This window comes from Aphis gossypii, chromosome X (assembly GCF_020184175.1).
Source record: "Aphis gossypii isolate Hap1 chromosome X, ASM2018417v2, whole genome shotgun sequence".
Taxonomy (NCBI): domain Eukaryota; kingdom Metazoa; phylum Arthropoda; class Insecta; order Hemiptera; family Aphididae; genus Aphis; species Aphis gossypii.
Window position 1 is genome coordinate 47,633,779 of NC_065533.1, and position 12,986 is coordinate 47,646,764.

At 24.2% G+C, this 12,986-nt stretch overlaps 3 non-coding genes across 3 annotated transcripts; 1 reads left to right on the top strand and 2 right to left on the bottom strand.

Moving 5' to 3' along the window:
- Window positions 1–2,534: 2,534 nt before the first annotated feature.
- On the bottom strand, window positions 2,535–2,607 carry Trnak-uuu (transfer RNA lysine (anticodon UUU)). The gene has a single exon. It is a non-coding gene; the product is annotated as a tRNA-Lys (tRNA).
- Window positions 2,608–6,787: 4,180 nt separating this feature from the next.
- Trnak-uuu (transfer RNA lysine (anticodon UUU)) lies at window positions 6,788–6,860 on the bottom strand. Its single transcript has one exon. It is a non-coding gene; the product is annotated as a tRNA-Lys (tRNA).
- A 3,829-nt stretch (window positions 6,861–10,689) lies between these two features.
- Window positions 10,690–10,762, top strand: Trnak-uuu (transfer RNA lysine (anticodon UUU)). Its single transcript has one exon. It is a non-coding gene; the product is annotated as a tRNA-Lys (tRNA).
- The last annotated feature ends 2,224 nt before the right edge of the window (window positions 10,763–12,986 follow it).

Below are 12,986 nucleotides of genomic sequence, written 5' to 3' on the forward strand. Positions count from 1 at the left end.
TATAAAAGTTATATCACATATAAAATTTTGATAATAAAAACATTTAGTGAACATTTCGTTGTTGTTATTCGTTTTTGAATTAAGTACAGAAAAATAACAAAAATCGTTTGAACATAAAAATATATTTTACGGGAAAAATTTACAATTCCATAAAAATATGAAATTCAAGCGCTCATAAAAAATTAATACAACTTTCAAGTAGACATTTTTTTTATATAGATTGAAAAAATTATTAGAAACTAGAAACCTAATATTAAATTTTAAAATCTTAGATTTAAAAAGAAAAAAAATATGAATTCTTGACTACAAAAAATTTAAAAAAATTTGAGATTTTACAAATTTTGTTAAAATTTTAAATTTAAACACTTGTAAAAAAATATTCTGACTGTATTTTTTTGGCATTTTTTAATTAATAAATTAACACGATAAATAGATAAACGAGGAACCTTATATTCAATTATCCGATACTATTTATATTATTCTTTACTTCAATATTATTATCTTACTAAAACATTTTTCCAAAATATTTTCAATATGACATAATTGTATTATTATATTTTTTACATACATAATGACATTTTAAAAACAATTAAATTAATTGTATACTACTTCCAAAAAGTTATAGTCGAATTGAACTTATTTTAGTCGAACAACGTTCAAATAAAAAACAGGGAGTAGTCGAACTATACTCATAATTGAACTCAGAAAAGTTATTTTGATAAATATTTCATTTGAAGTGATAAAATTTAGAAAACACTCATTTCCCTCCCCAATTACAAGCTTAGGACTAGCAATAATTTTAATCGTTAGCGTAGTTAAAATATAATTGTTCATATATTGTATAAGTATGTGTTATAAATGTGACATAAGTTTCTTTTTTTTTATATTTTTAAGCTTGTCAATATTATATATCTGTAGTAATTCTAATTTTATCAAATTCAAAAACTGTAACCTAGTAATTAACTGATGAGCATATAACCTTTATGTATTTTTTAGTTTCGTTTATTTTTTTCAGGTAGGTACCGTAAATAGTTGAAAGTTTTGTGTCAGTATTTTGCAATAAAATATAAGTCATTTTTCGATCCTAAATAAGTGGCTCTTTATTGTTATGTGTTAACTCACATCGAACAATTATATTCATTAACTATAAATGGTCTACTAAATGATGGAATTCACGAACCAATATTAAATATATAGTACGCTGTTCCGTTCATAAACAATATTCGTAACTTTATTTACGTTTATAAGTTTATTTACCAAATACTTTTGGTGAAACTTTTTTTGTACCTGAGTACGATTAAACTATTTCCTTTTTTTTAAACTCAAGTGCAATTAGATCATTCTGTTTCTAATTATACCAAGAACCCTTTTATGATACGTCAATATCATAAATTACTTATTGTCTATTGATACAAAAGTTAATAACAATAATATAATATTATGATGGGTATAAACTATAAATAATTATTATAATATAGTGTTTAAGATATTAATTATACATGTAATAAATGCAATATTTTCAGCAAAAATCAATTCAAGCTACCTACCGTATTACTAATAATAAAATAAATCTTTAAAATATTAATTTAAATACTTATATATCATAAAAATTAATATAAGTATATAAAATTTAGTAGGCTGCTAGATATAATCACCCAGAAGCGTCTGATTTCCAACATCTTGCAATGATTTATCACTGAATTAAAGTTTTACATATACATTAAAATAACTTATACTCGATGTATGTTTAACACTTTATTATACCAAAGCGATTACCTACCTATACTTTCATCTTTTTATTATTATTATTATTATTATTTTCAGTGTTATGAATTTTTATTTTTGATATTCCAAAAATTCAATTTACATGCAATTCACTACCAGAGCCACTCTTGAGGTTGAAAATCGAAATATTTTTCCTACTATAGAACGTATACAAAAAACTCATAGTAATTACTAATTGAATGCATTTATCACTTCCCTCAGAATTTTAAAAAATAAATTCATAATTTTAATAATCATACAAAATTGTACAAAAAACACATTTTTTATCACTCATGATATTTACGGACACTGTAAAATGCATTAATAAAATTTCGATGATATTTTAAATTCTAAGTGACGAACGATGAATGTAATTTAGTTATGTGAAAAATATCATAATGTTGTAATTTTGAAACCATTTCTGTCAAAACTCGTAACAATTTTTAAAATAATCACGAAATGCATATAACAATTAATATTTAAATAATCGCTTTAAGAGATAAATCATTTATTAGATACACTCGATAAAAGACAATTTAATAATATTAAAAATTAATTGTATAATTATTAATCAATGTAATATGTTTTTTTTTAAGTCGTCAAATGCGATAATAATTCATTCAAAAATATACATATACAATCATATAGTTATTACGTAATACTATATCATTCGGTTACTGTGTACAACGAGTAACGACAAACAAGTTTGATACATAGTGAGTATGGCAAAATAAAAATGTTCGGACAAGAAAAAATAACAAAAATTAGTTCGCCTGGACAGGGGCTCGAACCCTGGACCCTTAGGTTAAAAGCCTAATGCTCTACCGACTGAGCTATCCGGGCTGTTGAATATTAGGTAGAAAATGAACATATGTTACTAGTTTACTAATATCACATTAGTTAGTAATATCAATATTATTGTTTAACAGCTTAACTTTAAGTATGTAATAATTATTAAAATTACACAAAAATTGAACATTTTAAAAACAAACAACATTTTTATTTCTTGTAGTAAAAACTATCAATTAAATCCCAATTCAAAAGTTTACGTTTGCAATATTACCTAGGTACGTGAAAACAATTAACAACTAGGTACAACGTAAAATATCTAGAGCCAGTGGTGCCATCTCCGATTGAAGTTGAGTAGTTAACCGTAGTTTAATCGACTAAATTTTAAAAAATATCACTGATTAATCGTACAAACCAGACCCTGGTTCAAAAAGTATGTATTAAATAGGTACCTATTATAAAAATTTTTATTAACTAATAGAATATACTACATTAGTTAGTTATTTTTTTGTTGTATATATTTACATTATAATATGCATAATCTGAGAGGGAAACTGGCCTATCACTACAAATGAAACATAATTTATTATAATTATAATATATCATATTATCAAAAATCCATTTAAGATTTATAAAAGTTTTTATTCAAAAAACTGAAAAGTATAATATTTTATACGATTGTCGTTTAAATATAAAAAGTGTCACATATTATATTATCAAGTTATCTTTTTCAAACGAGAATCACCCTTTCGTTATAAATTATTAAGCTTATTATTTTTTTTAAAAGTTGATAAATCGAAACTCAAATATGAAATAGGTACCTAAATACATAGTTGTTAAATTATTTAACTTAGTAAATTTGTGATAAATAATAATAAGATCCATCATGAATCATGATAGTTAATTTCTAATAAGTTAGAGAGATAAGTACAGAAGATTATAATAATAATAAATTTATCTATAACAATGTCATGATTTTTTAAAATGATATGATTTTAACAGGTTAACCGCTACCTACGTGTACCATTTTTGGTACATGGTTGATTTGCTATTTGAGCTAAACCGAAAAGTAGTGAACATGCGTTATTTTCTAATACATTATTTTTAATTATAATTTTTTTTTTTACCTAAAAAAATGAAATTATAAGATTTCAATGGGCTGGTTGAAAATGTTGTTAGTCTGGTGGGCTACGAAACATTTTCCTGTGTTAAAATCGTATTTACATGTACCATAGTAGGTGCACATAACACTTTATGGCAAAGACTCCTATAGTCCTGTGTACCAATAATGGTATACAAGAACTTATTGGCAAGACAACAAGTGTACCAAAAATGGTATACGTAGCTCTAATGGCAATATACTGAAAAATGACATAACAGTTGACTTGTTAATTCAAATTACCTATAGATTAAATATATAACATAGGTAGATAATACATTTTTTTTATTTTTATAACTTTGAAAAATAATTTTTAAGGACGTTCTTTCTTATTATATACCTACTACCTATATTTAATAACTCACAGCCAACTTGCAATAATTTTTATTTCAATACATACCTACCTAACTATTTTCAACAAAATAATTGCTGCTTCAGTGCTTCACAAGTTGATACTAAAATATATATTATATAATAATATTTAATAATAATAATAATCTTTATTTAAGGGAATAAAATAAAAATAAAAATTGTTTACATTTTTATATAAGTACTTAATTATAACATGATATTGTTCTTCATTAAAAAAAAAAAAAAAAAGAAAATATTTGTGTTTATAGCCATAAGGCACTTCTTTAAGTGGTTAATAAATATTATTAAGTAAACAAACATCAAATCCATTTTAAATTAGATTTTAACAAATTGTAAAAATTATTTTTTAGTTTAAAATTCTTACTTAAGATTTAAAAATGGAATACAAGATTCTTCATTAATTTTTCAATCTATATTAAAAAAAAATATTAATAAACTATATACCGAGAAGCCAATTTGTAAATAGGTACTAACCTTCACCTGTAAACTAAATACTTCTCTTCGAATAATTTTTGTTATTTTGTTATAATTAAAAAATAAATAACGAATAATACTTGAAATATTCACCAAGTGTTTTTATTATTATTTTCTATACATGGTATAATTTTCAAAATACTTAGAGAGATTTTCGACTTATTTTATTTTTCTAAATTTCGATAAAAAAATGTTGCTGGGTTAAAACTTAAAATTCTTGAAAATTAAACACAAAATTCCATAACTCTTTCTTACATCATATTATATGTAAAAATATTTAAAAATATATATTCACCATGTTTTGTTATATGCATTTAATAATCAAATTTTAACGAAATTCCTCAAAATCACGAAAATATGCAAGTATTGTTGTGCAGTTGAACATGACATATAAAATTTAATATAAAGTTCCTTTTCAGTAAGTAGTTAAACCGAATAATCTAAAAAAATAGCATAAAGCAGAATTTTTTTTATTGATTTTTTAGCTCAAATTTAAACGAATTTGCATTTTGCAACATATTTTTAAGCTACAAGTACATACAAGTAGATATAATGATGAATTGAACATCAATTACTTCTCCAACCTACTAATACCTAAGAATTAAATTTGTACACTAATAATATTGTGTGTTTAATACAGTGATTTTTCTTATAAAGCTAATGGTGAAAGTCGTCGGATGAATACTGACGAGACGAGCTACTACATAAATACCTACGTAATACGGGTATTGAGTATGATTAGGTATGTAGGTATGCGTGAGTACATAAAAATTAAATTATATATTTTAGTATGGTGAAAACTATGAAAAAAAAATTTGCAATAAAGATTTAGTATATATTATTGTATACTGTATGATTAACAATTAAATTACATACAATTTTCAATTTTATTTTAACTCTTAGTAAGATGAAAATGAAATTTTAATTTTTTTTAATTTTTGTTTATTCTAAGACTATTGATAGAAAATTATTTGCTGGGTCAATATTCTTGAAAATTTAGTTAATGATCTCACAAAAGTATTTCATACTGAAACCATATAATCTAATATATATATATATAGAATATTTTTTTTTAACATTTTAAATTCAAATTTAAGGAAAAATACTTATTTAAACAATAAATAACGATGTTAATAATTATTATTTTGTTATAATTTAAAAGCATTTATCGTGGGAACTTATATTTTATGTATTTTAAATTATTATATAATAATTAAGTACTAATAATAAATATAACACTTTTAAAAAAAATTTTAATAATAAACTATAATATTAAAAGTAAAATAAATGATTTTAATAGCTATAATACACTTAGTGATAGCTGACACATTGTCTTTTCTCGGAATCATTTTGTATGTTTAATGATATATCAATGATTTTAAATTTTAACTATAACAGTGACCCACTCGACACCTAATTTACATTTTACATCAAAAAAAAACTCAAATGCCAACTAATTTTTACATAAATATGAAATTTAAAATTTTATAAAATTCGTCAAGATCACGAAAATGTACAAGTTATAAGCACGTTATAGTAAAAACTTTATAAAATCTTCAATTTGAATCGCTAAGGTTTGAAAATGTAATACATAAGTTCTCATAAGTAGTTCATACTAAAAATATAAAATCTAAAAATTATATCAACATAATTATTTTTACAGATTTTAAATTTAAAAGTGAAAAAATTACATATATTATGAAATGTACTAAATGTACTGACTTTTTCAAAATATGTAAATTTAGTTTTAAGCTATTACCGATTTATACCATAATTGATCTATTCACACTGTTTTACGGTAGGTAAGGACCAATAATTTCAAATTTCTATTTAGTTATGTGAAAAATGTCATAATGTTGTAATTTTGAAACCATTTCTGTCAAAACTCGTAACAATTTTTAAAATAATCACGAAATGCGTATAACAATTAATATTTAAATAATCGCTTTAAGAGATAAATCATTTATTAGATACACTCGATAAATGACAATTTAATAATATTAAAAATTAATTGTATAATTATTAATCAATGTAATATGTTTTTTTTTTAAGTCGTCAAATGCGATAATAATTCATTCAAAAATATACAATATATACAATCATATAGTTATTACGTAATACTATATAATTCGGTTACTGTGTACAACGAGTAACGACAAACAAGTTTGATACATAGTGAGTATGGCAAAATAAAAATGTTCGGACAAGAAAAAATAACAAAAATTAGTTCGCCTGGACAGGGGCTCGAACCCTGGACCCTTAGGTTAAAAGCCTAATGCTCTACCGACTGAGCTATCCGGGCTCATATTGATCTCACCGTTTTATGATTATATACATTATTATATATTATATTATATACCTACCTATGTAATATTACGTACATACAATTTATATAATAATAAATAAATAAATAATAATAATAATTAATCTATTAAATAACACACTTTATTGTAGAAAACATTGATAAGCTATGTATTAAATTTTTTACCTCATGTAAAAAAATATAAATATTATAATTATTATAAAACTTGGTATCTGTAAGGTTCCGCCATTCACGGGGCACATCATCACGAGAACAAATTATATTCTACTAAATTTACATAATTACATTAATAGTTTTAAATAGGCACTTGAAAAAAACTAGAAATTTTATTTGTATTATAATTTTTGTAGTGTCATAAATACATAAATACCTTCAGATTTCATAAAAATTAAAAATATTATCTTTAGCTATTAAAATCGTTGTATTAAGCACAAGACATTACATGTCAAATAACTCAAATATTGTAGGTACCTACTCCGTCGTTTCGATTTCGACGCTAAGACGCCAAACGTATATATTGGGACCTATATGGCTATACCTCGTTGAATAGTTAATAGGTACTCGTAGATAGACGACTGGTGTGAGATCCATAATACACATTTTCTTGGTTTATAAATTATTATCTATTTTAAATCTTATTAGATTAGCAAACTTGTTTTTAGTCTTAGGATGTCCCTTTATTATTATACATTTATACGTATTTATCAGTAAGATAAGTAATGGAATAGTTTATAATTTATACCCCTATTGGCTATTGTATAGTAGCCTGTTGTTTGGATATATTCATCCAAAAGTTAAAAATAATTGTAACGCTCATCAAGCATTATAAAATGTTTCATTATTAAATGTACCAATTTCTTGTTTAAGTCTTACCTATATAAATACACATAAATTATTAAATAATGGTCTAAAAATAAGATCTCTCCTTCGAAAAAAAATTTGTTGATAAGTGCCGTGACAATTCTGTAAAAAGCACAGGCATACCATGTTTAAAAAAAAGTTTAAAACCACTGCATTACAGGAACTTATTCGATGACGAGGTACCTACACTCTACAGCAAAGCGTTAAATATTTAGGTACTTAAATACTTATTCACTATTTTTGTATATATACTTATACAACTTTAAGATTTTCTATTGATTTCGAGCAGTTTTAAAAAGTTTTAATTAAATATTTAAATGGTGTTAATAAATACCAATCTTTTTCATTTTCGAAAATAATGAAGGTAGGTAGGTAGGTAGGTTATAAACAAATACATAAAACGTCTAATAATACTTAAATATATTATATACTTCGTAGTTTTTTAGGCGCAGTAGTTATAAAGATCTCGTTGTGTTGTTTTTGATTCCAAACTTGTACCTACTTACGCCCAAATTATTATTCAATTAAAAATAAAGCTTTTTCTACGTTTCGTATAGCAATTAGCTCGTATTCGAATGACCCTTTTATCACATTGTTTACCTGGGTAAATCGCACAATACTCGAATGCATAATAATGGTTATACTCATTTTAGTTAGGGTACAATAATAAGCACGATATTATACAAAGTTTAATACATGCGAATACAATCAAAATGTATAACATAAAATTCTAAGTTTCCTATTACCTATATATATATAATACAACAAACAAACAAAATACAGTGTTTTTACATCACTGAACGCTTAATATTGCAATATTATGAATTTAAGTGATCAAATTACCTAGCAATATTATATAGACATATAGTAGATATTGTTCGGTGTGTGAGAAAATTCAAAATGACACGACTATAATAATTATAACGCGTTTGTACTCACATCCCAACCACGTGACTGCAGTATACGAAAGACAGTGATGGCAGGTGAAAACTTTTTGGAAATAATATGTACCTACCTACGGATTCAGCGATCTGTTTTTAAGAAACACTCGCCGTTATCGGAATTATAAGATTATTCGTAATATTTTCATTCATAACGATTTACCTATACGTTTTACTTCTTTAATTCCTCATCAGTCATCACTATAAAGTTTTCGTTATTAACATATTATAATATTTACCGAAATACCTTTTATAGGTAATAAGTACCATCTGCATATCAATATATTTTAAATAAATTGTTTCAGTGGTTTCTAAATGAGTTTGTTCTGAACTGCGTAGGTACCCTAACAAATATATAACTCATATAAGTTTCAAGATACCGCTATAGGCTATATTAGATAACGGAATTTACACAGTATAAAATGTTTAAACAGTCATAACGTCAAAATATGTTCATAAAAAATTTATTTATTTTTCCAGTAGAATTTTAATTTAATAAGAACATTTATAAACTAATAAAGAATATTGTATTAATTTTTTTAATCTGATGTATAGAAATTGTTATGCATTTTTAACTACAAAAAAATTTATTAATTTACCTATACCTATTGTTATTTTTTCCATGTTGTTTTTATTAAAAAGTTCCTTGTTTACTGACTACTGTTACCTCCTTAATCAAATTTTATTTTTATGTAGGTATCTATACCAGTGCCGGATTTACTATTAGGCTAACTTAGCTATAGCCTAGGGAGGCAAATTTTTTCTCCTGTTTCGTCTCTATAAAGAGATAAAAAATTATTTTACTTTTTTATTAGCGCTTTCTTGGCCACGTCGACCATTTGGGTCATATAGATCCGACGTCTCTAATCAAACGTGCTATTTTTAGTATGTTTTAGGAATCGACCGTTATTATTATTCTGGGAATTATATATATTTTTTAAATTTTTGTTTGTCGTCGTCGTCAACTTACGATAACGATTATTATTATTATGTTTACATTGCATACGGACGCGGAACGATACTTGATACTCAAAATATTAATGTTATTTTGTTTTTGCACGAACACCCACAATGTTATAGTGTCCACGAGCTAACGATTATTACGTAAGTACCAATTTTTATTACCAACAAAAAGCACGAAGAAAATTTTTTAAAGTAATTACTGTATGTCTTGACTTTTGTATTTTAAAATTAAATCTCCAGTTTCTCGAGTACCTAATCTTACAAGTTCTTAATTGTGCACTAAAATAACACTTATATGAAGCTCGTATTGGTTTTAAAAAAATGATTGTATGATTTTGAGGCAGCATTTTCCTAATAGCCTAGGGCTGCTAAAGAGGTAAATCCGGCACTGATCTATACCTATAGGTTATAACCCCATTTGAAACTGACATCAACGCAACTGCATGCGTTTCATAAGTTTCATTACAAATCAAAATATCTTAGTAGGTATATTATGCTATATAAGTAATGCTTGTTGAAATGTAGAGTTGTAAAAAATACTTTAAAAACACATTTAAAACACCTACTTATCAAATAAATATTACCATTGATTATAAATACTAGTAATGGTAATTCCTATTGGCTATTTACTATTTATAGTATTTTATTTAATAGGTATACCTACTTACATAATACAATTTATAAAGGCAGAAATATGTTACTTGGCCAGGTGTACTTACTGATGGACTTCATTAATACTCTGTGTACAGAAATTTTAATATTTAATTTTTTAATTTATTCTTACTATATGATATAATATAAATATAGGTATATAATATTATGTAGGTATAGGTACCTAATACCTATACAACAAAAATGTACATAAAAAAGTGAATAATTACTTAATTACCTACACCATTAATTTTATAGTAAACTACCTACTATATAATCAGTATAAAAAATGAAATTTATATTACTATAAATACAACATTATTATTAATATCTATTATTTCAAAAAAATATATGACATATAAAATGATTAATATTACGCTAAAAAAACATATGCCCGGATAGCTCAGTCGGTAGAGCATTAGGCTTTTAACCTAAGGGTCCAGGGTTCGAGTCCCTGTCCGGGCGAAATTGCTTTTTGCATTTTTTTTTTGTTTTTTTTATTACACAATTGATAATTTTTATTTTACTTTTTCATAATTTCCTTGAAAACAAAATATGCCAGTTTAATTTATGCATATTTTAATTTTTTTATTTAAAATATACATTTCTGAAACAATGATAATTGTTTTCATTCACTGCATTTGTCTACGCGATTGCTCATGTACCTAGTCGAATGTATTGTGTATTTGCGTTTACAAAGAAGTTCGATAATGAAAATCGCATTTAAAAAATAAATAAATAAATAACAACAAGAAATCACACACGATGAAACGTATTCTTAAGCAAATGGAATTTTTAATACAATTTTATTTTCAAAAGCGTCTTGTAAGATTAGGTAATTATTTATTTTTACCGAACAATTATTAACTTATATTTAAATGTTAAACAAGGTTAAACACATATATTATTGTTATTGTACCTATAGCACAGAAATAATAACCTATAATAATTTTTAAATAATAGCTACTCACTGGTAACCTACAGGCTTCAACATAATACATGATTTAATAATATACCTATTGACAAATTCTACATTCTATGTATATATTATGATCTATGAAATATGACCTATACTGGTATCGAATAGGTATATAATGTATAAATAGGGTGGTCTGTATAGGGGTGCCTAACAAAACTTAAACCATTAGAAACCTATGTACCTATATGTTGTAGGCAGAGTACATTTTCAGACAATGTTAGATTGCCAGTCAAGCTTGAATAAACCAATAGGTAGACCAATTTTTTTATTTTTTTTATTAAAAGCCTTACTAATCTTATTTATCTTATTAATTACTTTATTAGTTGAATATTATTATTGGTCAGAATTACATAAAGTATAGATACATAACTATACCAATCGTCACATTAACTATCTATTTTTTACAATTATAATATTATCTTGGAACAAAAATAATTGACGAATAATAAGTTAATAGCTTAAGTTACAATGCACGATTAACTACGAGCAAAGTATACTTGGACAGTTGGACTGGTCAAAGTATAACTCTGCCAAGCCAAAATAATATTTTAATTTTAATGTATTGCCCAAAAACACTAGGCTAAATATACATAGACTGGGCAATCTAAACATTGCCTATAACACACACGCTTACTTGAATATACTATTTAAAAAATATTTTTCTTGTTTACATAATAATTTACAAAATAAATGTAATCTTTGATTAGGTAATATTTAAGAATCTGTAGCAATAGAAACCTTTCTATAATATTACATATCTATGATCTATCTCTAGGTTTTTTAGCAAAATTAATAATGACTGATTAATAGTAAATATTTTTCATTCGATAACCATTCACTAATCACATATTCACATTTCATATGGACATGTAGTAAGAAAAATAATCAATATATTATTACGCATTATTTTTTATGCCGTTATACCTACTTATTACTATAATAAATTAGTGATGTATTATAATGATTTATGGTTTTAAAAATAATTTGCTATAAATTTTAATCTAAGTATATAAACAAAAATAAAGCTTCTCAAAATAAAAAAAATAATCAACAAAAATAAAGTTTCTTTCTTCTTCTTCTTCCTTTTAAAATTTTAAAAGATGGCATTTTAGTGAGTGCTTAAGTATTTGTATTAAAAATTATTTACCTATCATATTATTTATAGCTCAAACGTAAAAAACTGGAGAAATAAGTCAATAAACCACTAATTATATTAAGCTGTTATTATACTATTACATAATTTAACTAGTAATGTAGAGAATACAATTGACTATAAATAAGAGAAAGAAAAAAAGCTTAGTATATTATCACAATTTAATCGTAAGTTAACAACACAACATATATAATATAATATAGTATTTTATATTCATTGGGTGTAACGCTGTTAATTAAAGGTTTTTAGTGAACATTATCAATGTATTAAAACAATAATTATTACTATAATTATTATTATTATTATTATTACAAATATTAAAATGTACCTGTTGTAAACAATAAACAATCTTTTTTTTTTTAATCGGTATTTTCATCAGTTTCTCTAAACTATGGCTAAAAATTAATAAATATACATATATATAAATAGACATATTATAAATAATATGTCTATATATGTATAAGAAAAATACAAAATAATAAATAAATAATAAAAAAAAATAAAATAAAAAAATAAAACTGAACAGAACAATTACAAACTGCACCATTCTGATAGCT